Source organism: Danio rerio, chromosome 14, assembly GCF_052040795.2.
Source record: "Danio rerio strain M-AB ecotype USA chromosome 14, GRCz13ab, whole genome shotgun sequence".
Lineage (NCBI taxonomy): Eukaryota > Metazoa > Chordata > Actinopteri > Cypriniformes > Danionidae > Danio > Danio rerio.
In genome coordinates this window covers 41,214,877-41,242,099 of record NC_141034.1, presented here as the reverse complement: position 1 = coordinate 41,242,099, position 27,223 = coordinate 41,214,877, and the positions used below count along the sequence as shown (strand labels likewise).

The window sequence follows — 27,223 nt, the reverse complement described above, 5'->3', positions numbered from 1 at the left end:
TATATATATATATATATATATATATATATATATATATATATATATATATATATATATATATATATATATATGATTCAAATTTTATTATCTAAATATATATGCAACAAATATGTTTTGTATAGTTTTGTTTCTATGTATATGTGTTTATCACATACAGGGGCGGATTTAACTAATAAGCAAGATAGCTGGTTTCTTATAGGGCCCTCAGAAGTATAAGTAAGTATAAATTAAATGTATAAGCTATTTACAACATCGTTTTCTATCATATAATCTTTGGTATGAGTCAATCTGATGAAATTTATATGCAATTAATTCTCATAAAAATTATAAATAAATTGAAATATATATGTAACAATTGTATATGTACACTGCAGTTTTGTTTCTATCACATATTCATCATAAGTACAGTATATATAATACACACCTACTTATGCTATGCGATTAATGAGCAATTCAGAAAATGGTTAGTTCTGGTTGCCTTGTGGACTGTATGGCAAAAAGCTGGAACCCAAGCTGTGGCTCTGCAGTGAGTACCACTTGAAAAAATAAGCTAAATTTAGCGAACTGCTAAACTGAATCTATATAATTGTCAGGTTTATGTTTTGTACAGTTACGTTTTTAATTGTATTTGTATTTTTGGTGTTAGATGTTACCGAACAGAAGTTCATTACATACAATAAATCTCTTGGTTTAATTCCTTTTAAATTGACTCAAAATGGTAAAGTAACAAAACACACAAAATAAACATGACTGTCTGTATTTATAAGTGCATGAGTACAAGTTACTCATTGACTAGTAATGGTAAGCAGCTTGACTAGATTAGAAACGGAAGGAAAGCCTTTATTCTATTTCAGGCTCAGTGTAAGAGATGTGAAAGCTAATTGAATTAATCTGCTCCTTCATTAACAGGAGACGCGGGGTAGGAAACAGATAGAGGAGCGTGTGAAAATAGCTGTAATCACCTGAGTTGTAGCAGCTTCACAATATTGTTAGCTGTTGACAGTGTTGTAGTTCCCCTGTGGGCCGGTCTGTTGATGGGTTCGGGACGCTCATCAACACTGAATTCCAGCGGTGAGCCCTTTATTTACACCTCTTCCCGATCCAACAGCTTTTAGCTCCATCAACGACTGGAAATTAGAGAAGTGATTTGAAGATGATGATTTGAGCATCGTCTTTCTGTTGTTTCTGCCCTTGTGACAGAGATCCGATCAGCACACAATGTGAGTTATCTTCTCGTTTTTAACAAAAAGAATTTCTACCAGGGTCATGTAGAATTCTAAAAGGTTGTCATTAGCAACACTGGTGGCCATTAACTGAACTGCAGCAATACCATTTCTTATTTCTTATTTCTTATGTGTAAAGTAAAATATATGTTAAATATTGTAAGCAGGCATAAGCATCATATATTTTTGATTTTTACCTGCAAACATGTTGTAATTCCTTTACATAAAGCCATAGACAACCTTTGAAAGGGAGTTCTAAATGTTGTCCATGGTTGCCTTTGTATATTTGTTTGTTTGTTTTTTCTTGTTTTGTTACAAGCTGTTCATACATACATAATGATTAAGCAATCATTTAACTAACACTTGGGCTTGACATGAACTTTTTTACACATTGCAATTCGTTTTTATTTCGAATGAATTTTCAGGGCTTAAAACTAAGGATTTACTGAATATTTCTTTACCTCTCCTCTGGCCACACCAAACTAATTATTTCTTTGCCACAAAATTTTAATAATGTGTCAAAACAAGCTAAATATAGATGTATACATACCCTTTTTATTCAACAAAACTGTTCTTAAAAAAACAATAGCCCTTTAAAAAATTATTGTCATGTATCTAAAATGCACAGTTGTTTGTCCAGGCTATTTTAAATAGAACCAATCGCACCAGTTTCGTTTCCAGGTATGGTTGCAAGGACGCGGGAGCTTTTAAGCACTCACATGCATCACATCAGCAGTGCAAGGGATACTGAAGCCCTAGTCAGTGAATGAGGAAAGCCTGTCTTTTACCTATCGTCTGACCATCCTCTCAATCATTATTCACCCACTTTCTTTTGCTCACACGAACAGTTATCAATCATGCTGTTCGCTATTGTTGGCATATTGACAGACAGTCTTAAACTAAAGTTCTAATCTTTAGTGATGAGCCAGCACTGGCAATTTAAAAATTATTTTCAACCGGTGGCGAGTGGAGGTGGCTGTCCGACCCACCAAAGCTGAAATTTACCTTCATTTGACAGATTGCCAGGTGTTAATGTCAAGCTTTGTGCATAATATATTTCATATTTATTTGTTTTACATTTTAAACTGCATTAAATTTTGAAAAAAATATATAGGAAAATTGGTAAAACCTACTTATTTAAAATCAGCTAAGACAACTGGATTCTTGATAATGAATTGGGACATTTCAGTTGTTTTACATTTAATCCACTTAACCATTAATCGTTAACTTAATTAATTTCTGTTGGGACTGCATGGATGAATTGCGTGGAACCCGCCATATACACTACCTGACAAAAGTCTGGTCATCAATCCCAGTTGTAAGAGCAACAAATAATAACTTGACTTCTGGTTGATCAGTTGGAAAAGTGGCAGAAGTTAGATTTTTCCAATGAATCATGATTCTATACTGTACATTATTTCTGTTAAGCGGCAAGACTTTTATCTAAGCAAAGTCAAACCTTACTGTTCTAATTAAATAATTAAAAATCAAGGTATGATCATATTTTATTTGGGGAAAACAGATGTAATTTAGAAGCCTTTGCCTGCCATATAAACCACTACTAATACCAAATGATCAACAAGAAGTTAAGTTATTATTTATTGTTTCTAAAACTTGGATGGGCAACAAAACTTTTGCCAGGTAGTGTACCATCACTGTAAATTAAATTCTGGGATCCACACAAAGTTCCTTCATCTCGTCTCAACGCAAATCAAATAAAGTTAACTTAAAGTTAAAGTTATATCTATAAAAACTCAAGAACGTTGTTGTTTCAGTTCATTTTGAATAACTACTTTGAACAAGCAGCAAAAAATTTTTGAGCGATGGAAACTTTAGAATTTTAGATTATTACATTGGAATGTATATACACTGTATGGTGACTGCATTCTTGAGATCTGTATTCCGAACAAAAAAAGGCCAAAGTTCATCCAAAATGACATTAAAAGAGAACCAGTCAAAGGTCTGAAGATGCCTGTAAGCAGCAACTGAACTGTAGCAGTGATTTTCTTTCTGTTATAAATGCATTTATAAATATATTTTTATAAAAATATGCACTCTGTTTTTTTTTTTTTTTTTTTTTCTGCTGAACTACAAAGACTGGCAACCTCAGGGTCTCCTTTAGCTGATATGATAGCTTATCCTCTTTTGTTGGTAGGGTCACAATGACCTCAGTATTTTTCTCTCTATTTGCGCTTGCACCTGAGTACTGAATGCTGATGCAGTGCAAAGAGCAGAAAGAGAAGAATGAGTTGTGCTTTTGTTGACCTGATTGCCATCCCTCTTTTTGCTTTTGGCTTCCTCTAATTGGACCAGAGTAACGTGGCCTACTTAACCCAGCCAAGCAATGGATTCGGAGGTCTGTAATTGGTAGAAAGATTTCTCGCAGTTACCCAACGTCGATTAATCCACGCCAGTTATAGGGAAAGGTAGGAAAAAGTACTGAGAAATGACATTTTAAAGAGAAAGACACTAAAATTCTCTAAAAAAAAACCTAAAAATTCTCACCATATTTAACCTCTTGATTGATTATATTTATAAAGGATTTGCAATTTTTGGACTGTATTACAAGTTTTTTTTTTTTTAAATATTTAACTAAATATACACTTATTTGCATGAATTTTTAGTGCATAAAAACTGACAATTCGTTTTAATTAAATAAAATTACATTACATTTATTTATTTATTTTTAATTCATTTTGTTTGTTTGTTTTTTGACATTTTAGAGTCAAAGAGCCTATCATACACCCGGCGCAATGAGGCGCAAGACGTGTTTGGCGCGATTTGTTGCTATTTTCAGACCAGCGCATCTGTATATTTCACATTTTGCATCCTGTTAGGGAAATAGCAAATCCATTTGCACCCATTTTGTGGACTCATAAGCATGCCGGTCTAAAAAGGAGGTGTGTTAAGGCGCATTGTTGGCGTGTTGCTATTTTGAGAAACTGAAATAGACTGCACCATTGACCAACTGAAAGCTCTAAAGTCTAGCAAAGGGAGCCTTAGTTTTGCACTTATGCGGGTAACACATACACATTGCTTAATATGCACAGGATGTACAGCAATACACAAATATTTTTCGGTCAGTTCTCTTTTCTTTTCAGTCAACATTTAAAGGCCTTTTTTTAAAGTTACTAAAATAGTCTTTCCTGAAATTCTGTCTTATATTTCCAGGGCTTTCACTTCTAGTCTCACGTGTTTTGTTTCTTAATGGAAATTATTCTTACGAGGGGGTTGACGAGAAGAAAAAGGCAGACTGAGTTAGAGATGATGTTGGTTTGTTTTCAGAAGGGATGAAAGAAGCGAATCCCCTCTAACTATTAGTGGGGAAAAAAGAGCCTGAAATTACTTGTCGGTTAATAACAGTAGGCACTACAAAGACTGGCTAAGCTCTTTGCTTTGAGTATCACAGTAGTGTTAAACTGTGGGAAGCTGGAGAAGTCGAAGCGCCCCGGAGCTTTTCTTCTGACAGCCGATGAGTGAAGTCTGACATCATTTCCTGCAATAATATATCTAAAATAAGTTTTGCAAACTACAGAAAGTTGTGCAGGAACATGTTTGAGATGTGTTGTTGTTGAGTTTCTAGACAAAAAAAAATAAAATAGCATGGCGTTTACATGCTTTTCTTCTCTACTGTTCAGTATAGTGATAAGGAAAAAACATTTCAATGCAAATATTCAGAAAGCTTTAATTATTCTCTTTTTACTTTATTTAATGTATCCATGTGGTGTTGTTGTTGTTTCATGTCAAAACAGTTTTGGAGTAATACAGCCTTTAGTCTATATTTGCAATTTATATTTTATTTTTATTTTTTCAAGAAACTTCATTCAATCATTTTCCTTTGTTGTAGTCCTTTTATTCATCAGGGGTCACTTCAGCGGAATGAACCATCAACTATTCCAGCATAATTCCAGCATAATGTTACAGCAAACTCCCTTTCAGCAGCTGCAACCCAGTTTTGGGAAACATTAAATCACTTTTATTGTCACATCATTATCAGCATGTGTACTATAATGAGTGAAAAGCTTGGTGCTGACTCCAGAAAGTGTAAAATACAACAACATACTCTAAGAAATAAAACAATATACTACTGGCAATGTTGACAGTAATATGTAAAAAAAAAATTGTGAAAGACTATAATTACATTGTGGATGAATGTGGATGTCATTTATTTATTGTGACATGCAAGTGTGTGTTTTACTTTAAGGCCAATTCATTCCTTCCTTTAATCATTCATTCATTCATTTTCTTGTTGGCTTAGTCCCTTTATTAATCTGAGCTCACCACAGCAGAATGAACCGCCAACTTATCCAGCACGTTTTTTGGTTGATTGAACAAACAATTGACAATGACAAACAATTACATTTTTTAAGCAGTTTGATTCTGTTAATATATTGTGTATATGTTTTAATAATATAAATATATGTTTAAAGAAACACTAAAGTTCACTAAAGTTTCAAAAATTTTAATTCTTAATTCTAGTATAAAATTCTGCCATTTAATTTTACTCATCCTTGACTGTTTGCTTTAAGTGACTTTAAGTGACTGTAAGCTTTTTTTATTTATTTGTTTGTTTGTTTGTTTGTTTGTTTGTTTGTTTGTTTGTTTGCTTGCTTGCTTGCTTGTTTGTTTGTTTGTTTGATTATGGTCTTGATATTTTTTAAAGAATCTTTAGCTTTGCTTCAAGTGGCAAATTTATTTATTTAATTTTAATTTATTTTTATTTTTATATTTTTTATGGGAACATACTATTAGGTGTCCTCCAAAAAGGAGGTTGAATGATTATTGATGAGTTCAGTTAGTTAGTTAGTTCAACTTATTGTACTTATTGTACTATTGTACTACTATTGTACAACTATATATTGTATCATTCAAAAGAATAACTTATTGATCATATATAATTTATATCTTTAAGTATATTAATTGCTTTGGCTTTCAGTGTTAACCCTGACAACATAATTGTTTTTGTCATAGGTCCACTAATGTAGCAAAATATATATATATATATAAATATATATATATATATATATATATATATATATATATATATATATATATATATATATATATATATATATATATATATATATATATATATATATATATATATATATATATATATATATGTTTTGGGGCATCCAAGTACAGAGCTGACAGAATGTCATTCTAGATTGGTCATTTTAACCCCATTCCTTCTGTTCTACTGTAAAATATCTATATTAACATCGGGTGCAAAAAGCTGCATCAGTGACTTCTTAGCAATGTTAAATGTTTCTGTACACAATCTCCTCTTGCATCAGGGTATAAGCGAGCTGCTGACTGCGCAAAACAGAAGTCAAGGCTTGAGAAATAATGATGATGAAGTGGTGTAGGCATTACTCCACCCTCGTAGTAAATCACGGTGCGGACGCTGAATTAATTGAATCCAGAACAGGCCCCTGACCCACATGTTATAAATACAGAGCCTCACATGTGTTCAACACCTGGAGCAGCAGCACAGGTGTGATCAGTCACCTTCTCATCTGTAAACATTCCTCTGATACAAGCAGAGACAACATATGGACATGCCAACCTTGAACTGCTGCTACTGCTGCTGCTGCTGGGACCACTGTTTTCATGAGCTACTGTAATCTTTTGTACACTGCTGTCATACTAGAGCACTGGAGAGGCGTTGAGCAGTGACAACAATGTCTGTTATTTAAAATAAACAATAGTTAAAATCAAAAGCAGAAACTAAAAATACTAAAATTACACTGTAAAAATTGAATCAAAACTGTTAATTAAAAGTACTAGATCTCAATAATATAGTAATGCATATAGTAATTCATACAGTAATCCATTATATTCATTATTTTAGTTATTCATTACTGTACATCCAAATCCAAACAACCCAATCCATTTATTTTCAAAAGAATAAAGCACATTTGCAAGTTTTAGAAGTTACAACTTTTTGTATTTATTGTTTTGTTTTATTTACAGCAAGTACTTAATAATGTGTGTATGTCGGTGTGTGTATCAGGCATAACTTACGGGCTAGGTGGGGCTGAAGCGTCAAGGCCCACAGATGGTATTTGTGTCATGAAACTGGGAAATACCTCTTTGTATTATGCTTTCACTTGTCGGAATTGTGCCTTTTTTTCCAGGACAGTCCCATATTTTGGCAAAGTTAGACTAACCAAGATCCTCGTAGAACAAAAGTTATTATTCAAACAGTAATCATTATTGATTAACTTGTATTAACAGAAGCCAAATAGGCAGAGTTTTGTCGAATGGACTCATACTCATGCATGCAATCCTTCCTTCAGATATACACTCACCGGCCACTTTATTACAGTAGGTACACCTTACTAGGACCCACTTTTGTCTTCAGAACTGCCTTAATCCTTTGTGGCATAGATTAAACAAAGTACTGGAAATATTCCTCAGATTTTGGTCCATATTGTCATGATAGTATCACCACAGTTGCTGCAGATTCGTCAGCTGCACATGTTGCAAATCTCTCGTTCCACCACATCCCAAAGGTGCTCTATTGGATTGAGGTCTGGAGACTGTTGAGGCCATTTGAGTACAGTTAGCTCATTGTCATGTTCAAGAAACCAGTCTGAGATGATTTGCACTCGACACACGACAGGGTGCATTATCCTGCTGGAAGTAGCCATCAGAAGATAGGTACACTGTGGTCATAATGAGATAGACATGGTCAACAATGGCAACAATACTCAGGTATGCTATGGCGTTGACATGATGCTCAGCTGGTATTAATGGGCCCAAAGTGTTTTAAGAAAATATCCCCCACACCAATACACCACCACCACCAGCCTGAACCATTGATACAAGACAGGATGGCAACATGCTTTCATGTTGTTTACGTCAAATCCTGACCCTTTCATCTGAATGTCGCAGCAGAAGTCATGACTCATCAGACCAGACACCGTTTTCCCAATTTTCTATTGTCCAGTTTTGGTGAACCTGTGCGAATTGTACCCTCAGTTTCCTGTTCTTACCTGACAGGAGTGGCACCCAGTGTGGTCTTCTGCTGCTGTAGCTCATCCACCTCAAGTTTAAACGTGTTGTGCATTCAGGGATTCTTGTCTGCATACCTCAGTTGTAACAAGTAGTTATTTGTGTTACTGTTGACTTTATAGCAGCTAGAACCAGTCTGACCATTCTTCTCTAACCTCTGGCATCAACAACATATTTGCACCCACAGAACTGCCACTCACTGGATATTTTATCTTTTTCTGATCATTCTCTGTAAACCCTATAGATTGTTGTGCGTGAAAATCCCAGTAGATCAGCAGTTTCTAAAATATTCAGACCAGCATATCTGGCACTAACAATCATGCCACATTCAAAGTCACTTAAATCACCTTTCTTTCCCATTCTGATGCTCAGTTTGAACTGCAGCAGGTCTTCTTGACCATGTCTACATGCCTAAATGCACCAAGTTGCAGCCATGTGATTGGCTGATAAGAAATTTGTGCTAACGAGCACTTAGACAGGTGTACCTAATAAAGTGAGTGTACAAGACAGCCAAAATGACCATTGTGCGAATTATCTATCTCAGGTAAATACAGTGGGTATATTAAGCTTATAAATACTTAAGATATGTTATAACACATTAAACATTAAATATATTATAATACTATAGTAATACTAAAGCTATTTTATTTAGTCTAACTGAACCACTTTGAAAACAAATCTTTTTATGAATGTTTACTTTGCCTCTTTATAAAAATGATAGTAATAGTCCAGGACAAGGAAATGTTGGTGCTGGCTTTTTCATCAGTCAGTTTTCTAATACAAAAAAATAATAATAATAATAAATAAAAAGTGAAGCTAGCCTCTGGTATTTGACTCACAAGACCAAATTTTAGTAAAGTAGAAGCATGGATTTTAAAGATCATTAGGGATTTTTGCTCAGCTAAAGTTCTGAGGCTATAAAGAAATATTTTAATGGTAAACCCCTATTTATTTATTTTAAAGAAATCATTTAGGAAGAATTTCAAATGGTTTTGCTGATTTTGGCAGCCTGTATGTGATTTAATGTGTTACACTTTGTATGGTTGTAGCCCTACTGTTATGAAAAATGAAAACTATAAGTATAAATAAAATAGTAGAAAGTGAGTTAATATCATGACGTAGCCAATTAATAATACTACTAATAATAATAATAGCAAAAAGAATAGTTGAGAATTTTAATTTGTGGCAATTAGATAAATTGAACCCTTGGGTTTGCTATAGTCCCATGGCCCAATCTTAATCTGGCCCTGCATACGGTATGAAAACAATAGAACTCTATAGACTATTCCTGCATTTACTAACAATAAAAACACAAAACAAATGTCAGCAAAAACAAAAAGTCCAAGATTAGGTTTATGATTTCCCTGATGCAACTGCAATAACATACACTCGATTGCTAGCCAACAGCATCTCCAAAGTTCAGCCAGTGCTCAAGCAAATCTGATGGATTAAATGCACATATATTAACCTCTTCTTTCAGCACAGCTCATGTAACCCAAGGGAAGGTTTTCTACCCTTGCTGAGGTTGAAGTTTGGTAAAGTATATATTAATTTCTCTTCATGCATAACCAAAAACACACACACACAAGAAAGAAGGGTTTTGGCTGATATTATTAAGGTGATGAACGTTGCTTGTGAAAAGTGGGTGGAAAGCACTTGACTTGTGTACGTGGCGAAGGGTAAAAGAGCTGAGGGCGAAAAGTGAGCTCACACTGTTAGTCTGTTTTTCTCCGAGGTGTTCTTTGGGTCTCTGTTCTCCGGAGGTGAGAGGTGGTGTATTCGTTCAGTGGAGCTAACAGGAACGCCAGGTGACCTTTTCAACAAGGGTGATGAACAGCTTCAGGCGAGAGGCTGACCTTTCAGCCCCTGCAACTTTCCATACACCTTCTGAGATATGAAGCTCTAGCTCTATATGCACAATGAAATCCTCAAACTGCGGACACACAAACTGGGCTATATTTGTGCTCGCCGGGACCCTGACCCCTGTACCTGCTTTGCTGCATTCTGTGAAGACACACATGACTTTCTTGAACAGCCAATGGCCACTGACACAATGCACTTCACACTGCTGTTTAATATGGAGAGTAAAATATGTATGCTGCTGTTGCTTGGTTGGTTTAAACAGGAGTTTTTAAAGAAATGTTGTGTTAGTAGTTGTACAGTAGACTTGGTCTTTCATATCATGAGGAAACTGGAAAATTAAAACAAGAATATTAATGGCTTAAAAATTAGAATATTCAAATTTACTGTTGTCAGATAAACCAGTGATGCATTTAACACAAGGATTAGCAATTGATTGCTTTGATTGATTTAAATGGTGCATATTAGTATATTTTTGTGGAAATGTGCTGGATACAGCAGGCAAAAACACATGTTTCATTTGCTTTTTAACCCACAGTTTTGAGACTTCAAGTTTTCATAATGTATGTGTGTCTGTGTTTTTTAATGTAAGCAGGATATTCAAGATACATTTAAAGTCTTTATTTTATTGCACTTTATCAATATGTGTCTGTAAAATTCTCATTCAATACAATACACTTTTTTACGCATTGGCTGTATACTTTATGTATACAGTTGAAGTCAGATTTATTAGCCCCCCTTTAAATTTTTTTCCTATTTTTTTTAAAGATTTTTCAAATGATTAGATTAGATTAGATTAGATTAGATTAGATTAGATTAGATTAGATTAGATTAGATTCAACTTTATTGTCATTACTCATGTACAAGTACAATGCAAAGAAATGCAGTTTAGGTCTAACCAGCAGTGCAATGGCAGCAAGTGCAGGATACAGGTATAAGTGCAGTTATAGAAAAATTATGGTGATATTAACAGATGGATGTATAATGAACACTATATACAGGTTGTATTAGCTGTTAAATGATGTTTAACAGAGCAAGGAAATGTTCACAATATCTCTGATATTTTTTTTTTCCGCTGGAAAAGTCTTATTTGTTTTATTTAGACTAAAATAGAAGCAGTTTTTAATTTTTTAAACACAATTTTAAGAACAAAATTAATAGCCCCTTTAGGCTAATTTGTTTTTTGATAGTCTACAGAACAAACCATCATTATACAATAACTTGCCTAATTACCCTAACCTGCCTAGTTAACCTAGTTAAGCCTTTGAATTTCTCTGTAAGCTGTATAGAAGTATCTTGAAAAATATCTAGTCTCATGTTATTTACTGTCATGTTGGCAAAGATAAAATAAATCAGTTATTAGAGATGAGTTATTAAAACTATTATGATTAGAAATGTGTTGAAAAAAATCTGCTCTCTGTTAAGGGGAAAACACGGAAAAATATACAGAGGGTCTAATAATTCAAGAGGGCTAGAAATTCTAACTTCAATTGTATGTATATATATATATATATATATATATATATATATATATATATATATATATATATATATATATATATATATATATATATATATGTATATACACACACAACTACATATATGCATGCAATTACAAATTACCTCACTAATAAGTTTAATAAGTTCATGAAATTACATTTATAACTACCCTGTTGACCCATTCTTTACACAGTTATTGGCTCGCTTAAACTGAGAGGTACAGTAATGTACTGGTTGGTACGGGCCACCTTTATTAGGCTTGAGTTTTCTCTGCCAAAAGGGTACCCTTTTGGTGGGCGTGGTGTACGAAAGAAGGTTTCAGACAACGTAATTTTAACTTCAGGAAATGTTACAGTAAAGCCGTACTGCAGGGGTCACCGTGCTTTCACAGTAAATGAGAATTGTTTGTTTTAGCTATAATCAGTGAGAATTGTTTGTTTTAGCTATAATTTTATATATGTCTCTTTGTGATTTGTATTGTGCAGCACATTGGTCAACCTTTGGTTGTCTTTAATAGTGCTATATAAAATAAAATTGACATTGACTTCGACTTCAAAAGCACCCATAAGGGTTGTACAATAAAATATGGTTATTAAAAGTATATTGCACTTTTTTCTTGTAAAAGTACCTAGTAGTTAAGGCCACTTAATATAAATTGGCACCCATATTGTTTATGTCAGTTTTCTCACAATGGACCAATTTCACAAAACTGTTCTGATGTGTTTAATGGTCATCAACATATTAAATCCTTGAAAAATTATAATACATAATAATTTAATGTTAAGAATAAAAAAACAAGTATATTTACTTATTTATGTATGTATTATATCATTTTTGAGTCAACTAACAAAAAATAAATTAAATAGCGAAAGGCAGGGCATATGGGCAGGATAGTAAGTTTGACATTGTTCTTTCTGCTGGCAACCGTTCTTAGTCTCACACAGTTTCTTTTCATTTTTCTAAAAGCCCTGATAACACCATTATTAAGTTTACCTTTTATTATTTCAGCAAATAGTATTGCAAAAAACTCAATCACTGCGCTATGTTTACCCAAATTTGATGGCTTCCTTTACTAAGAAACCCTGAAATGTGAAAACAGTCCATTAGTTTTGTTTTTTCCCTCCTGCACTGATCCACTGTTTCTAGTTAATGTTCTGCCCATTCACCTTTCTTGTCTTGTCTAAACGGTACATCTCTACATTTGCTGAATTGTCTGGTGTAGGTCACCGTGCTTGTCAAGTTTATTGATTCAGATGAGTGTTCTCCCCACAGCGAGATCATAATAACATCAGCCATGAGAAGCTGACCACATACATCATTTACTTTTGGAAAATGTTAAGTATAACAACTTTGTGACATTTAAATCCATGTTTTGTTTGTTTCTTTTGCATCCATTCACCAAAAAAGATCTTTCTGCAGTCTACAACATTGTGCCAGTAGGTGGAGACAAGTGCTGCCACGTTGTTTGTATATTTTGCTCGTAAAAACATAGATAAAATAGGCATTAGTGTTGCTAAAAAATGAGTTTGTGTTTGTAGAAATCTGTGAAAAATGTAACTTTCTTCATCAATTTTTATTCAGGATTCATCCACTTCAAAGCGTTCTGAAACACCATCGCCTGCAGCTTGCTTAAAGCACCAAATCATTTTGGGACAGATTTCCTGACAGCTTGTGTCAGCACTAAGAGTGTAACGAATCAAATTTGATCCATGATCCGTACGGACCATTGCCAAGTTTTGCAAATATCAAATTGCGAAGTTTAACTATCATCTGAATAGGAAAAAATCTCGTCAGTTTTAAACCATTCAAGTGAAACAAGTGCAAAAGGACTCACTTCAGCAATTGCAAGCAGTTTTCTATATTTTCACACACATGAACCGGATCTCAATTAGATCCCAAATATCATGGACTCTAGGAAGTGTTGTGGCCAATCAAATGTTTTGTGGGTGTGCATATTAATAATCCCATGTGAAATGAACTTTCTTAAGTTCAGTAAATGAAACTCCAGTTTTATAACCTCATCTCCATTTAATGTTTTCTCTGACGCTTTAATGTAGACTATGCCTTGCATTTGATGTCCTCAACATTTCTGTTCATTCCCTAATGCCGATCCATGCGAAACAGAGCTCATGCACACAGAGACTTATGTACAGGCTGAATACATGGCAGGCATTGCCAGTCGCATGTTGACTAGATTTGTGGGGCCCAAATGAAGGACAACATCATTAGGCTCAATACGAATGGCAGAAAACAACAGCAGTGCTTCCACAGACATCAGCGTGATTCATTGGCTCTCAGTGCTGATAGGAACATTTAATTGTACTGAGCCTCCCTTCTCAGAGGCCGTCTGTCAAATGCCAGTGGATGGAGGAGGATCGGCTGTCTTTTTCATTACAGAAACGTTTGAGCCCATCTAAACAAATACACACAAGCTGAGACTGGCTTGTTGGAGCATTTGCAAATAATATATATTCATAAATTTTCCTTCGTCTTAGTCCCTTTATTTGTCAGGGGTCGCCACAGCGGAATGAACCTCCATCTTATCCAGCATATGTTTTAAACAGCAGATACCCTTCCAGCTGAAACCCAGTACTGGAAAACATCCATACACACACATTCACACACATACACTATGGCCAATTTAGTTTATTCAATTCAACTATACCTCATGTCTTTGGACTGTGAGGGAAATTAGAGCACCCGGAGGAATCCCGCGTAAACATGAGAACATGCAAACTCCACACACAAATGCCAACTGACCCAGCCAGGTCTCAAACCAGCAACCTTTTTGCACTGGGGCGTCAGTGCTAACCAATGAGCCACCATGTCACAAAAAAATAAATATATACACTAACCGGCCACTTTATTAGGTACACCTTACTAGCACCAGGTTGGACCCCCCCCCCCCCCCCCCCCCCTCTGCTTTTCAGAACTGCCGCTGTGGAACAATGCTCAATTGGTACGAATGGGCCCAATTGTGCCAAGAAAATATTCCTCACAACATTACACCACCAACAACCTGAACCGTTGACACAAGGGAGGATGGATCCCTGCTTTCATGTTGTTGATGCCAAATTCTGACCCTGCCTTCCGAATGTCGCAGCAGAAAATCGAGAATCATCAGGCTAAGCAACGTTTTAAGCAACATGCTGTAGCCCAGGGGTCACCAATCTCGGTCCTGGAGGGCCGGTGTCCCTGCAGGGTTTAGCTCCAACTTGCCTCAACACACCTGCCTGCGTGTTACAAGTATGCCTAGTAAGACCTTGATTAGCTTGTTCAGGTGTGTTTGATTAGGGTTGGAGCAAAAATCTGCTGGACACCAGCCCTCCAGGAACAAGTTTGGTGACCACTGCTGTAGCCTCTCCGCCTCAAGGTTCTATGTGTTGTGCGTTTAGAGATACTCTTCTGCATATTTCAGCTCAAACCAGTCTGGCCATTCTCCTCTGACCTCTGGCATCAAGAAGGCATTTGCACTTACAGCACGGCCGCTCACTGGATATTTTCTCTTTTTCGGACCATTCTTTGTAAACCCTGATTGTCCATAAAAATCTCAGTAGATCAGCAGTTTCTGAAATACTCAGAGCAGCCTGTCTGGCTGATTGGAAATTTGTGTTATCTAGTAGTTAGACAGAAGTACCTAGTAAGGTGACCAGTGAGTGTATGTATATAAACTATATGCTAGAAAAGATAACTTATAAAATAAAGAGAGATTTATTTTTCTTTTGAGTATAAACGATACCTTTATTAGACACTAATATGAGGAAAACTGAAACTGTAACATGTTTCCATAAAAAATACATATTAAAAAACATGTATCATATATATATATATATGTGTGTGTGTGTGTGTGTGTGTGTGTGTGTGTGTGTGTGTGTGTGTGTGTGTGTGTGTGTGTGTGTGTGTGTGTGTGTGTGTGTGTGTGTGTGTGTTTTGTTGTTGTTGATGGAAACATGCAGTTTTCAAGCATGTCATTAGTGCTCAATAAACATGTTATATATATTCAAAAGAAATCAAAATGACTCTTTCTAGTTTTTAGTCTGTGTATGTTTTTATTATCTGCCATGCATGTGTGTATGCAAATGTGCATAAATGAGAAATGAGAACAGGCAGGGTGTATCAGCGAACTCTGCATTCATCAGTGTTCTGATGAATTATTAATGTTTTTACCTTAAATAAATCATAATAAACTTAATTGCTATTAACTCATAATGAAGCATATGCTTGCATCTGAATGCATGAAGAAATTTGCATATTAATCTTCATTGTGTAAACCACGTCGAAAAAGAAAATTGTTTAATTCATCATCAAAAAGATGCACAATACTTTTTATATCATATCATTGTGGCTCACATTATCTCTCTTTTTTATTCTTCAACTTCAGTTTATTTATAAATGTGATGAATAGAGGAGGAAAAGTTCACATTTACCACTATACTGAGAAGTGCTTACCACAATGATACTGAGATATTCAGAATAATGCTGAGTCTCCTGCTTGAATTAATCTTATTGTTATGACTGCACACCAACTATTTCTCAATTAAGTCATGACTTCTTGTAATTGGACACAAAGAATGACTAGAGCTTCCAGATGTTACTGTCATCTGGCAGAGAGACTTATTAAACTAATGAGGAAAAAGGCATGTTATCATCTGGATGACACCATCTAATTAGCCAAGGACACTCGCAGCTTGGTCACCTTGAAAAGATAGTTCAGGTGAGGCTTCATTCAGTCATTTCTGTGTCACCTTGATCATCTACATAATAAAATGTAAATTAAATCTAATTTAATTCAGTTTGAAATAACGCCACCTAAAAATTAATAAAACTCAACGTGACAGAAATGTGAATATATATTTATGTATAATGTGAATTATATACATAGAATTATATGTGTGTTAAGACAACACATCCTTCCTAAAACATCCCTCCGTGTTTAACCATTAAGACAGATGAAGACTTAATGCGAGTTAAACTGCCTAATGGTAGTGGTATTTTTTTTCCTTGCTATCCAAGACGTTTCGACTTACTTCTTATTACACTTACAAATATTGAATTCATGAATAATTTAACCCACCGCCCACACCCAAATGGTGCAATTGACTTCATTATTTATTTTCCAGCACTTCAATAATTAATGCTATGTGTAGGAGAGCTTCTTGCTCTGCCTGGCTTTCTCATAATTAAACCATCTGCCGGTGCCATGACGTCCTCTATCATTAAAAGCATTAGTGGGATTAGAAAGTTTGACTGTTTCTGTTACAGTCATCACACTTCCTCTTCCTTTAGGATTGTCTTACTCTCATGGTGCATCCAAAGAACAAATTGAAGTGAAAACAATGGCCACCATCTTTAAGTGTCCTCCCAAAACAAGTGCTTAAGACTAGCCACTTTGAAGGGCCCTTCAGAATGAAGGATTTCCAAGGTTACAACTGATGGAGACTTTAGGCACCCATGATATTTTGTGCAGGGAAGTTGTTGAGATTAAAAACTGGAGGCTCTGCATTTGACTTTACCTGTAAATGTATGCATATTACTTTTTCATAGGTTACTGTAATATTCGTATGAGTTATAAATAAAATAATAAGAATACATACATATGAACATCTCTATAGTATTAAATAAATAAGGCACAGCCTGCACAATGTAGAAAAAAAATCAAAGATGATTCCTTGTATTTACTTTTTTTTTAAGTTAGGTTATTGTAAACAATTTATTTGGGCTGAAATTAAACAAACAAATTAAGTTTAACATTACTAAATTTAATTACTTTGATTAAATTCAACCCAATTAAATGGTTTGCAACATTTTTGCCGAAATTGATTTTTCAGTGTACTCATCATTTCTAGTATTTTTTGGGTTTCAACCGGAAAAAAAAGTGATAAAGGCACATCTTTATTGTCTTGTTAAGATGACTCAGAAGTGCAACATACAGTAGACTCATTCTGAAAACATAGCCCTATATACATTTCTGGAGATTGTGAATAATGTAGCCAGAAGTACATATGGCTGCATTTTATTTTTGAAAAGAACGACATGGGGCAGTTTGACGCTGTTCCTTGTTTTGTTGACAAAAACGACAGGGTTAGAGTCTGGCAAAGAATGAGTCTAGAAAGCGGGTAAGGCCAAAAGAGAAGCCAAAAAATAAAACAAACAAGTAAATACTGTGTAAGAATGTGGTAAAATCTGAAAACATGGTAAAAATCAGGGGCATCAGCAAAAATGCTGATTAACGTTGTAATTGTCCATGAATCTGCTGTATTAGCGGTAAAAATTTACTTATCTAGTTAACGTTAGCTTGTTGCAAAGTCAAAGCCGTTTCCAATGCATTGTTTTTTTGTGACGACTTGGCATAATGTAAACTTAACATCAACGACCACAATTAACATATTGTTTAGCTGTGTATTTGCTAAATGAGCACTGTGCTACACTGTGCACACTACCCCACTCTATTTTTTTATTATCAGTTTCTATTATGTTATTAAGTGACTTAATTAATTTGAAATTAAAATGTTAACCTTTTTTAATTCTTTGATGAACAGATGAACTTCACAGGCTCATTGATTTACAATATGATCAGTCAATTTAACAAGTTTAATGTAAACAAGTTGTTATGAGTATGGAAAACGTCTTTTCCTGCATTTATTCTGCTTCAGGAGTCAGTGTGTTGACTGTAAACAACACAACAAACAATGCAATAAATAGTTTTGAAGAAAAATTAGCTTGTCTTTGAACCTGATTAAAACTTTGAAAAATAATCATAATGACGTAGTCTCCATGCTATAATAATAATGATGAAACCATTTTTAACCGCGGGAACATATCTTTATTAGTACAATTCGGCTGTATTATTTGTGTCCCCTTCTAAAAAATGCTCGAAAGAAATTTTACATTTATTGTCCCCCCCTACTGTTAAATCAGATTTACGTCCATGTACAGAAGGATGTTTAAGTTTCAGTAACCTGGGTCAAACGCTTCCGGTGAAATCTATGTAGTTACAAAATTGACAGTTTATGCACAGTTTTCTTTAAAAAGTCTTCACTGCCTGATTGATATACAGTATCTATTGTGTTTCAGAATATTCAAAAACACTGCATTAAATTACATTTTTCTAAGCCATGACTTTAAAATATGAACATTTATTTTACCTCGATGTTTTCAATGTCGTTTCTGCGCTCGCCTGCTGCTACTGATGTCATGTGCATGTAAAAGGCTTTTCTTCTCGTTTTACACTTGAACAACTAAATGAATTCTGAAGTCTATTTAACTGATTATATTTTAATTACATTACAACATCAATGCTGTAAAAGAAACCATATACAATTGAAAAAAATCCCATTAACCGTTCACCAAAAGTTTATTGGTATGGAAAGCAACAATAACTCTGCATTTACCCCATTTGTAATACTTTAACTCACACCACTGGAGACATAGAGTAGGATGTCTAGAAGAGACTAGTGATGTGCTGTGAGCGTGTCCATTTTCTATTTATTTTGAAGTTGTAACCTTCAGAAATTTCAGTTTTTTTTTTTCATTCTGCACTCATTGCTGTTCTATAATTCTGATCATGTTTTTTTCAAGAAAATAAGGGATTTTGTTGAAGTAACTTGTTTATTTTGTAAAATACTGCTAATTTGCATGACTATAACAACTGAACTGACTTTAACATGACTTTGTAACGCATGACTTTAACAACTAAAACTTCTTCAATGATCAAGATGACTTTTTCTGAAAAATCAAGTGTTCATAAATTGTTCTCAAAATTTGGATCTCCTCTTTACCTTTTTAAATGAATAACAAAGCATTTTCCCAGGCATGATGCATTTTAACCTTCATCTCACATTTGAACAAAAAAACAAACCAATTATGAAGCAACAAGGTAATCTGCATTAGCTTATTGCATCAAATCCACATTTGGAGTCTAGTCACAATTAAATGATAAAACTAGTCACATCCATTTCTGTGATTGCGTATGCCGGAGGAAAGATGAAAAATACCAAGAATGTATGATTTATGTGCATTCTCTGTTAAGTGCCCCCTTTTACAAAAATATAAGCCTTCGTAATAAATGGCTCTTTCAAGCATTACACAAATCAATAGCATCTAAAAATGGCTACTCCTCTCTTCTCGACCGTCCCGCTTTTAAAAGTGCAGACATATTGAATTAAGGACACTCTCGCCCATCCATCCCGTTTTGTCCGAGATAAAGTTCAGCTTTTTGTTTTTACTTTACATCTTTTTTTGTGCGGGTGGTCTCATTTCTCACTGCCTTTTAAAAGTGGTTTTAAAGAAAAGTTTTATGTTTTTAATGCCACAGACACACATAAAAGTAAAAAGTTGGGAATGAATAGTTTTAGGTTAAGAGGTTTTTAGGTTAGATCAGAGTGCACTAGCTTTGAAAGAAATTCGTTCACAGACAAAAGGCCCCTCGCAGATTGTACCATTCGCCTTTTCTGGTGTCTTTTAGAAGTTTTATATAAGCACATTCCCCAAAACACAGTATTGACCTTTGGGAGCTCAAGATGTCATTCAAACGGTTCAACAGCTGTCTGTCAAACCTCTGTCCAAAGGGAGAGAAAATTCTCTGCAGCGTTAAATTACCCTCTGTCTGTGTTTTCTGCAAAAATGTTGATGCGGTTTAGACAGAATTGAAAGAACCTCATGTGAGGACATGCTATTTCTCTCATGAATAATCCTATTTCATGAATAAATGGTTTTTATTATAGGACCATGTTTGATGCACATAATGCCATGCCAAAAAATGTCACTCAGGCATCTCTTGGCTGATGAGAACTCGGGCATTGATGCTGAAATATCAGTCTTTGTGTATTTATTACTGTAGGCTTTTCACTTGGGCGATTGCTGAGAGCAGCTTTAATTTGTCCTTATTTGATTTGACATCCTCACTTTAAGCATCTTGGGTTGGTGAATAAGAGGAGTTCTCAAATGTATATTTCACAAGTGGTCAGCTGTAATATTGTTTGATACTGACAAGTGTTGATACAGACTCTGATAGATGCTTCCTAATCCATGTGTCCTGAAGTCAGAAGTAGCACAAGCTTCTTTAATATGGGGTTTGTAGGTTCTTGCACCTTATTATGAAATTAAAATTAAAATGATGAGGCTGTGATGTCTGCCTGAGGTGTGTGTAGTGGGGAGGAGGGAGATACAATAGTAGAAACTATGTAAGTAAATAATTTGTGTTTTATCTTGTAAATCACTGATAACGTGTTGACAAAATCTTTTTAAAAAATATTAAACCCAGGTTAATTCTGATTACTTACCCCTATATACATTTCTGTAGTGTAAAATACATCTAAGGAGCTACTTTTTTTTTTTGCAGTTTTTGCGAATTCACCAGAGGCCGATGTGTATGCTTTTTGAGATGTCACATTTCTCTTGTGAGTGCCATTCGCGCCTGCTGTTCACATGTACATAAATCCACCAGAGACCACAGTCGAATGACTTACTGACTGACTAACCAACCGACTGAGAAGCCCACAAAACACAGATTGACCACAGATTGTTTAAAAAGCAATCCAAAAAGGAAAAGCCCTTATGACAGCATGATTTTAACCACGTTTTCAGATTTTACCACATTTTAACTCTGTTATTTACTTGTTTATTTTATTTTTAAGCTATTGTTTTTTGTATTACCTGCTTTCTGGAACCATTCTTTACCGGACTCGAACCCTGTTGTTGCAGTCAACTCTGCTCTGCATCTCAAGTGTGCCGACTTACGTGTCGAGCTACCGGACAAACTGGTAACAGCAGAAAAGACATCCATATGGAGGTTAGCGATCAGCTGGTAAGCGAGAAAAGAAATGGTTTCATAACACCTCGTAACATTAGATTTAAAGACAAAATATAGCCATACTGTATATAGCTCTGGCTACATCATTTGCGATCTCCGGGAATGTATATAGGGGTGCGTTTTCAAAATGAGCCCATGTTCAAAATATGATCATTGTCATCAGTGCACTTATTTGCTAAAATATAAGTCAATGTGAATAAATATTGTTTGTGTGGGTTATTTTTATAAATATTTTTCCTAATAAAAAGGTCTTATTCTATTTTTTATTTTTATTTTATTTTTATTGTTATTATTATATTATTATTATTAGGGGTTCTGAAAGATCTGAAATTTTATTTTAATCTTACTGTAACTACAAATGTCACCATTCTGCCCAAAATCTGATCAGGCACACCAAACCATAAGTAATAACCATCCTGTCTCTAACTCTAACTGGCCTGATGGTATAGCACTAAAGTTATAGCTTCTAAACTTCTCACCAAAAATTCAAGTGCTTTATTTTGTTAGAAACTTTGGCCCGCAAAACTTTAGGGTATTTTGCTGAACTAGTTCTAGGGGTTTTGGCAGATAGAAAGCAAAGTGGTATAGTCAGATACTATAGAGTCTGAATATAAAAAGTTATTATAGATAATGTAGAAATTTTGATGCAGGGTCACCATAAGACAGCTGAACATCCTTTATAAAAATTTCTATGACTCTTAAACAACCTAACTTCTGTATAAGTTTAATCTGAGGTCACTACAGTATATAAACATAGTGCAGTTTGACCACTTGTTGGTGCTTCAATGTAGAAAAAAAAAAAAAACTTGAATGTTTCAATTGAGGGACCTCTTATCCAACTGATTTGGAAATTAGCATGCAAGGTTTTTGTCCAACGTGGCTCCCACGTCTATGAGAATAGACAAGGAAATCTCAGCACCTATTAGACAAGGTTTGCAAAGCTTGAAACACAACGAACCAAATTTTTAGACTCATGGACATTTGAAAGAAATTAGAAAGTTTAAATTTTGCTATTTTATTTATTTATTTTTATTTATTATTTTTTTTAAATCTCTATTTAGAAACTAAAATTGGCAATAGTGTATAAATGTGTCTGAAAATAATCATTAATTAATCAGGAGGTGAACTGAATAAACCTAATTGGCTGTAGTGTATGAGTATGTGGATGCAAGAGTGTGTGGGTGTTTCCCAGTGATGGGTTGCAGCTGGAAGGGCATCCGCTGCGTAAAACATGTGCTGGATAAGTTGGTGATTCATTCCGCCATGGCAACCGCTGAATAATAAAGGCACTAAGTCGAAATAAAATGAACAAATTAATTAATAAAATATTGCACCTTGTCCTGGATTTATTGCTCACACACTTCAGTGCAACCTTCTAGATTATGTGTGTAAATTATAAAAAAATTAAAAATAAAAAAACATTTGTTTTTGCTGTTGTTTTATTTATTTATTTATTTATTTATTTACTTATAACTTTTAATTTATAAATAACAGGGTTTTTGGAAAACAGGCCTTCAGAAACACTTGGCCACACCTGACATTCCTAAGTTGAAACTCTGAACTTTGCTAAATGGGGGGGGGGGGGGGGTGCATACATAATGCATTTTTAAAATAACATAACAAATGATCAGGTCACAAGGTCACACTACAGCTTTTCAGTTGACCTGAAGTGGCAATTTTTACAGACGTTTTACAGATTTGTTGAATATAAATAAACCTATTGACCTTAAAGTGCTTGATCCCTGATAAAAATTATTTTAGTTATATATTATTATTTGAAATTTTGAAAAATATTTTTCTAAGTTTTTTATTTTTTCCTGCTTAGACCTGCATCTCATTGTGAGACATTCTTGGTTGAAATTGAAGGATGTCAGGAAGCCCTGCAACTGATAGCAAGCATCACTCCAACAAATAACACAAAATAACACCTACCAATCAACAGCCTCATCCTAGAGGAGCTGACAAGAATGGCATGTTTACTATTTTCATCTGGATGTCAGTATTCCACGGAATAATGGTGGAGCTTTAGGGCACCTGCTCATTTGGTTGAGCTTCATGGATGTGTGAACCCATGCGTCTCGTCACGAAATGAGAGCCTAAACAGGCAGCAGTCTCTTCACTATAATGCAGAATGAGTCAGAGGGATATATTAAGACACTGTTGTGGAAAAGTTTTTAGTCGGCTGCAAATTTAATCAAGCACTCATTTAAATCTGTGTTGTCTGTTCGCCATAATATACAACTTGAAAAATATACACTCGCTTCTCTTTTTCTATACCTCTGTATATAACAGGGTGTCACCACTGCAATCAGACCCAGAGCAGTAAAAGTGCCATGGACTAGCAAGAGTAACTGCTGGGAAAACCAGCTATTTCACAGAGGAACACATGCAGCCGAGCTTATCAATCAGCTGTAGAGCGAGATGAAAGGTGCAGAGAACAGGCGAACCACTGAATATCCTTTTTAAAGACCAAGAGCATATACTGCAATTGAATATTAATATGGTGATAGAACACACTGCACATTCAAAGAACATGCAAGACAATTATTTAATGTGAAAAAAAATGTTACGTGTTGATTTATTGATGTCATCATTGGCATACTGTAAATGTTATGGATTGAAAGATGAAAAAAAATTTGTAAAAAAAAAAAATTCTGAAAATGATAACAATAATAACTAGGCAATCTGTATCAAATTGTATATTTGTATCTGGTGTTTGTATTTGTATATTTGTTTTTGTATATGGCTCAGTGGTTAGGACCATTGCCTCACAGCAAGAAGGTCGCTATTTCAGGTCCTGGGTGCAATAGTTGCCATTTCTGTGTGGAATTTGCATGTTTTCCTCGTGTTCATACAGGTTTTCCTCACAGTCCAAAAACATGCGCTATAGGTGAATTTAATAAGCTAAATTGGCCATAGTGTATGAGCGAGTATGAATGAGTGTTTACGGGTATTTCCGAGTACTCAGTTGCGGCCGGAAGGGCAACCACCGTGTAAAACATATGCCTGAATAGTTTATGGTTTATTTCGCTGTGGCGACCTCTGAAATAGAGACAAAGCCAAAGGAGAATGAATGAATGAATGAATATTTTATATTTGTCACATCTGGTCTCGCTTTTTTGAAATTTTGGCTAATGATTGCCACATTGAAAACACTGCTTCATAAGGCTTTAAAACCTTTATTACACTATAGTTTAGAGCCATATAAGTTTGCCAAATCATTTGATTTCAGATTGGACAAGTCAGAACTTCAATGATTAACCATTAAGGGCCATTGATCTACGTCAGGGGTGTCCAAACTCGGTCCTGGAGTGCGGTGTCCTGCAGACTTTAGCTCCAACTTGCTTTAACACACCTATAAGGATGTTTCTAGAAAGCCTAGTACGAGCTTGATTAGCTAGCCCAGGTGTGGCTGATTGGGGTTAGAACTAAACTTTGCAGGACACCAGCCCTACAGGACCGACTCTGGACATCCCTGATCTATGTGAGCCTATCATGCATAAACTCAAAAATAAGAAGTCTTGCTTGTTCAAACTACTAATTTAAAATGTACTAAAATAACACAATTACTGAGATTTTGGGGCGCAAACTTATTGTTTTATGTTCAATCAACTTAAATGTGTTAAGTTAACTTAATCGATTTGTGTTGGGACAACATGAATACATTGTGTGAAACCCAGCATTTTTCACAGTGTATAAGTTTGATCGATTATATCTTCATTAGAATAGTAATGGGTTTGTAATGGGTTTTTTTTAGATGTTTTTGTTTGCATTTACTCTATTCTGGCCATCAGGCATCACCACCATGTGATAATTTAAACAGTAAATCATTTTGAGAGGCATATATTTCCATCGACTTAAAGTTGGTTCCATTGACTTTCAGTTCGTTGGTTTCAAGACTTCCCACTTAGCTGATGATTGATAATAAAGCTTGTGTGGCATGCTGTCCCATGAAAGGCCCCTGAGCTTATAAGATCCTTGAGCCCTGGGTTTCCTCTACTTGTTAATGGCTGATGACAGATTATAGTTCTAGCTATAGAGATATTCTGCTTGTTAAGAGCTTGTCTATAGTGCCAATTTGGTATGGTCAAATTACTTATATCGCATGTTTTTAGACTGTTGGAGGAAACCTGGGAAACTGGGGGAAACCCACGCGAGCACAGGGAGAACATGCAAACTCTGCACAGGTTGTTAAAGATACAAACCCCTCACTAGGCACGAAAGCTGCGCACCTTCAGCAAACCTCCTAATTCCTGTAGCACGAAGACTTTAGGATTGTTTATGAGCGTAAAAAGTGGCTGATCTGTTCGGCGAAATATTTGACTGCATGTCACTGCATGTCAAACGACATAACTAAAGAAATCTCCACTGTGCTGAGCGAGGCCGCTTCTGACCAGCGCATCATCGATGACGTAAGCATGCCCAGGCCCGACTGTAATGTGAGTGCGGCCCATCGGGGGAGACGGGAGGGGGGGCAAGCGTGCTTTGACCCGGTTCAAGGCAACTGTACATAGTGTGAGTGCGCCCACAAGTACTGAGGTAAGAAAGTCTGGTTATTTATGGTGAATTAGGAATTGTCTGATTGGTGAATCTAATGTGGCTAATGTGGGACCAACCATGGTCAATCATCAGTACGTGCTCGTCTCGAAATTCGTTTATAAATAAACTTTACTTTAAATATGTAAACTGTTGTTTTGTTTGTTTCATTTCTAATTTGTTTCTATGCTTAATGATTGGTTCTTTGATGATGTTCACCTCTGTCTGATTTAGTTACTCATTATTATCTCATGTATTTAATACCCTGTTTCTGTTCAGTTTGTTAGTTCATGATGTTATTATGCTGGGTTGTATATAAATTTCATTTAAAAAAGTATAAATGTTCATAAACAGTCCCACAATTATTTTTAGCCCGAAATACTATCATACTGGTTAAGTTTTGCTGACCAGCTTTAATGCTAACTATTATAAACCAGTACGAAACAACAATGAAATGTATGCTGTCTATTTGTCTATGTATGCCTATTTTACTAGTCAGGTTGTGCACAAGCACTTACAGTGAGCATAAAATTTAAGTATACTTTTCTATTCACATAAAAAACAAGTATCTACCTATTCTATGAGCTAGCACCAACAACAAAAGTTCAATCTGTAAACACCTTTGATTACAGTGTTCAAAGCTGTCATTATTTTTGCCATTATTTCATGCCTCTAGTAGTACAACAATCCCGCAATGCAGCGTTCCGCAGCAAATCCCAAGCAATCTTCATCCCATCAGTTGAATTCATATTCAAGACCCCACGAGACACATTGTTCTTGCTAGCCCTTTTAAATGATCTTGGCGGCATTCAGATCAGCATTAAGGCACTCAATGAGCCTTGCCATGGCAAATCTCTTGCAAACTTTCAGCAGCGTGACTTACGACGAGTCCACAGAGGATGACCAGCTTGTGTTATGACGAAGGGAGTTCATCACAGCAGGGCAGAATTAAAAGCTTTCGTTTGATGAATTGAAACAAAGCACAGTCTGTGGCGGAGACAATCAGATGATGTTCTCTGCAAACACATTTGAAACGTCCAGAAAGAAAGAGAGACAGAATTAACGTTAATCTTGACTATTTTGTTTCCAAATCTGCACCTCTAGACCTCTCGACTGAAGCTTTCTCTTTTGAAAATCGCCAGACTAAAGCCACAGACTAATTGTTGCCGTCCCTTTGTGCAATAAAAGAACGCCACAATGTGTCTTTTCACAGTTTTTGAGAGCACGAAAATTGGTTTACGATATCTTGAAAGGTCCATTTGAAAGTTGCAGC

The 27,223-nt window shown here is 35.3% G+C and overlaps 2 long non-coding RNA genes across 2 annotated transcripts in view; both read left to right on the top strand.

The window, feature by feature from the left end:
• Positions 1 to 27,223, top strand: part of LOC147834003 (uncharacterized) — a 152,227-nt gene that overhangs the window by 94,570 nt on the left and 30,434 nt on the right. The window lies entirely within an intron of this gene.
• LOC147834004 (uncharacterized) lies at positions 901 to 25,321 on the top strand. The gene is made up of 2 exons (XR_015507822.1): positions 901 to 1,220; positions 23,240 to 25,321. It is a non-coding gene; the product is annotated as an uncharacterized LOC147834004 (long non-coding RNA).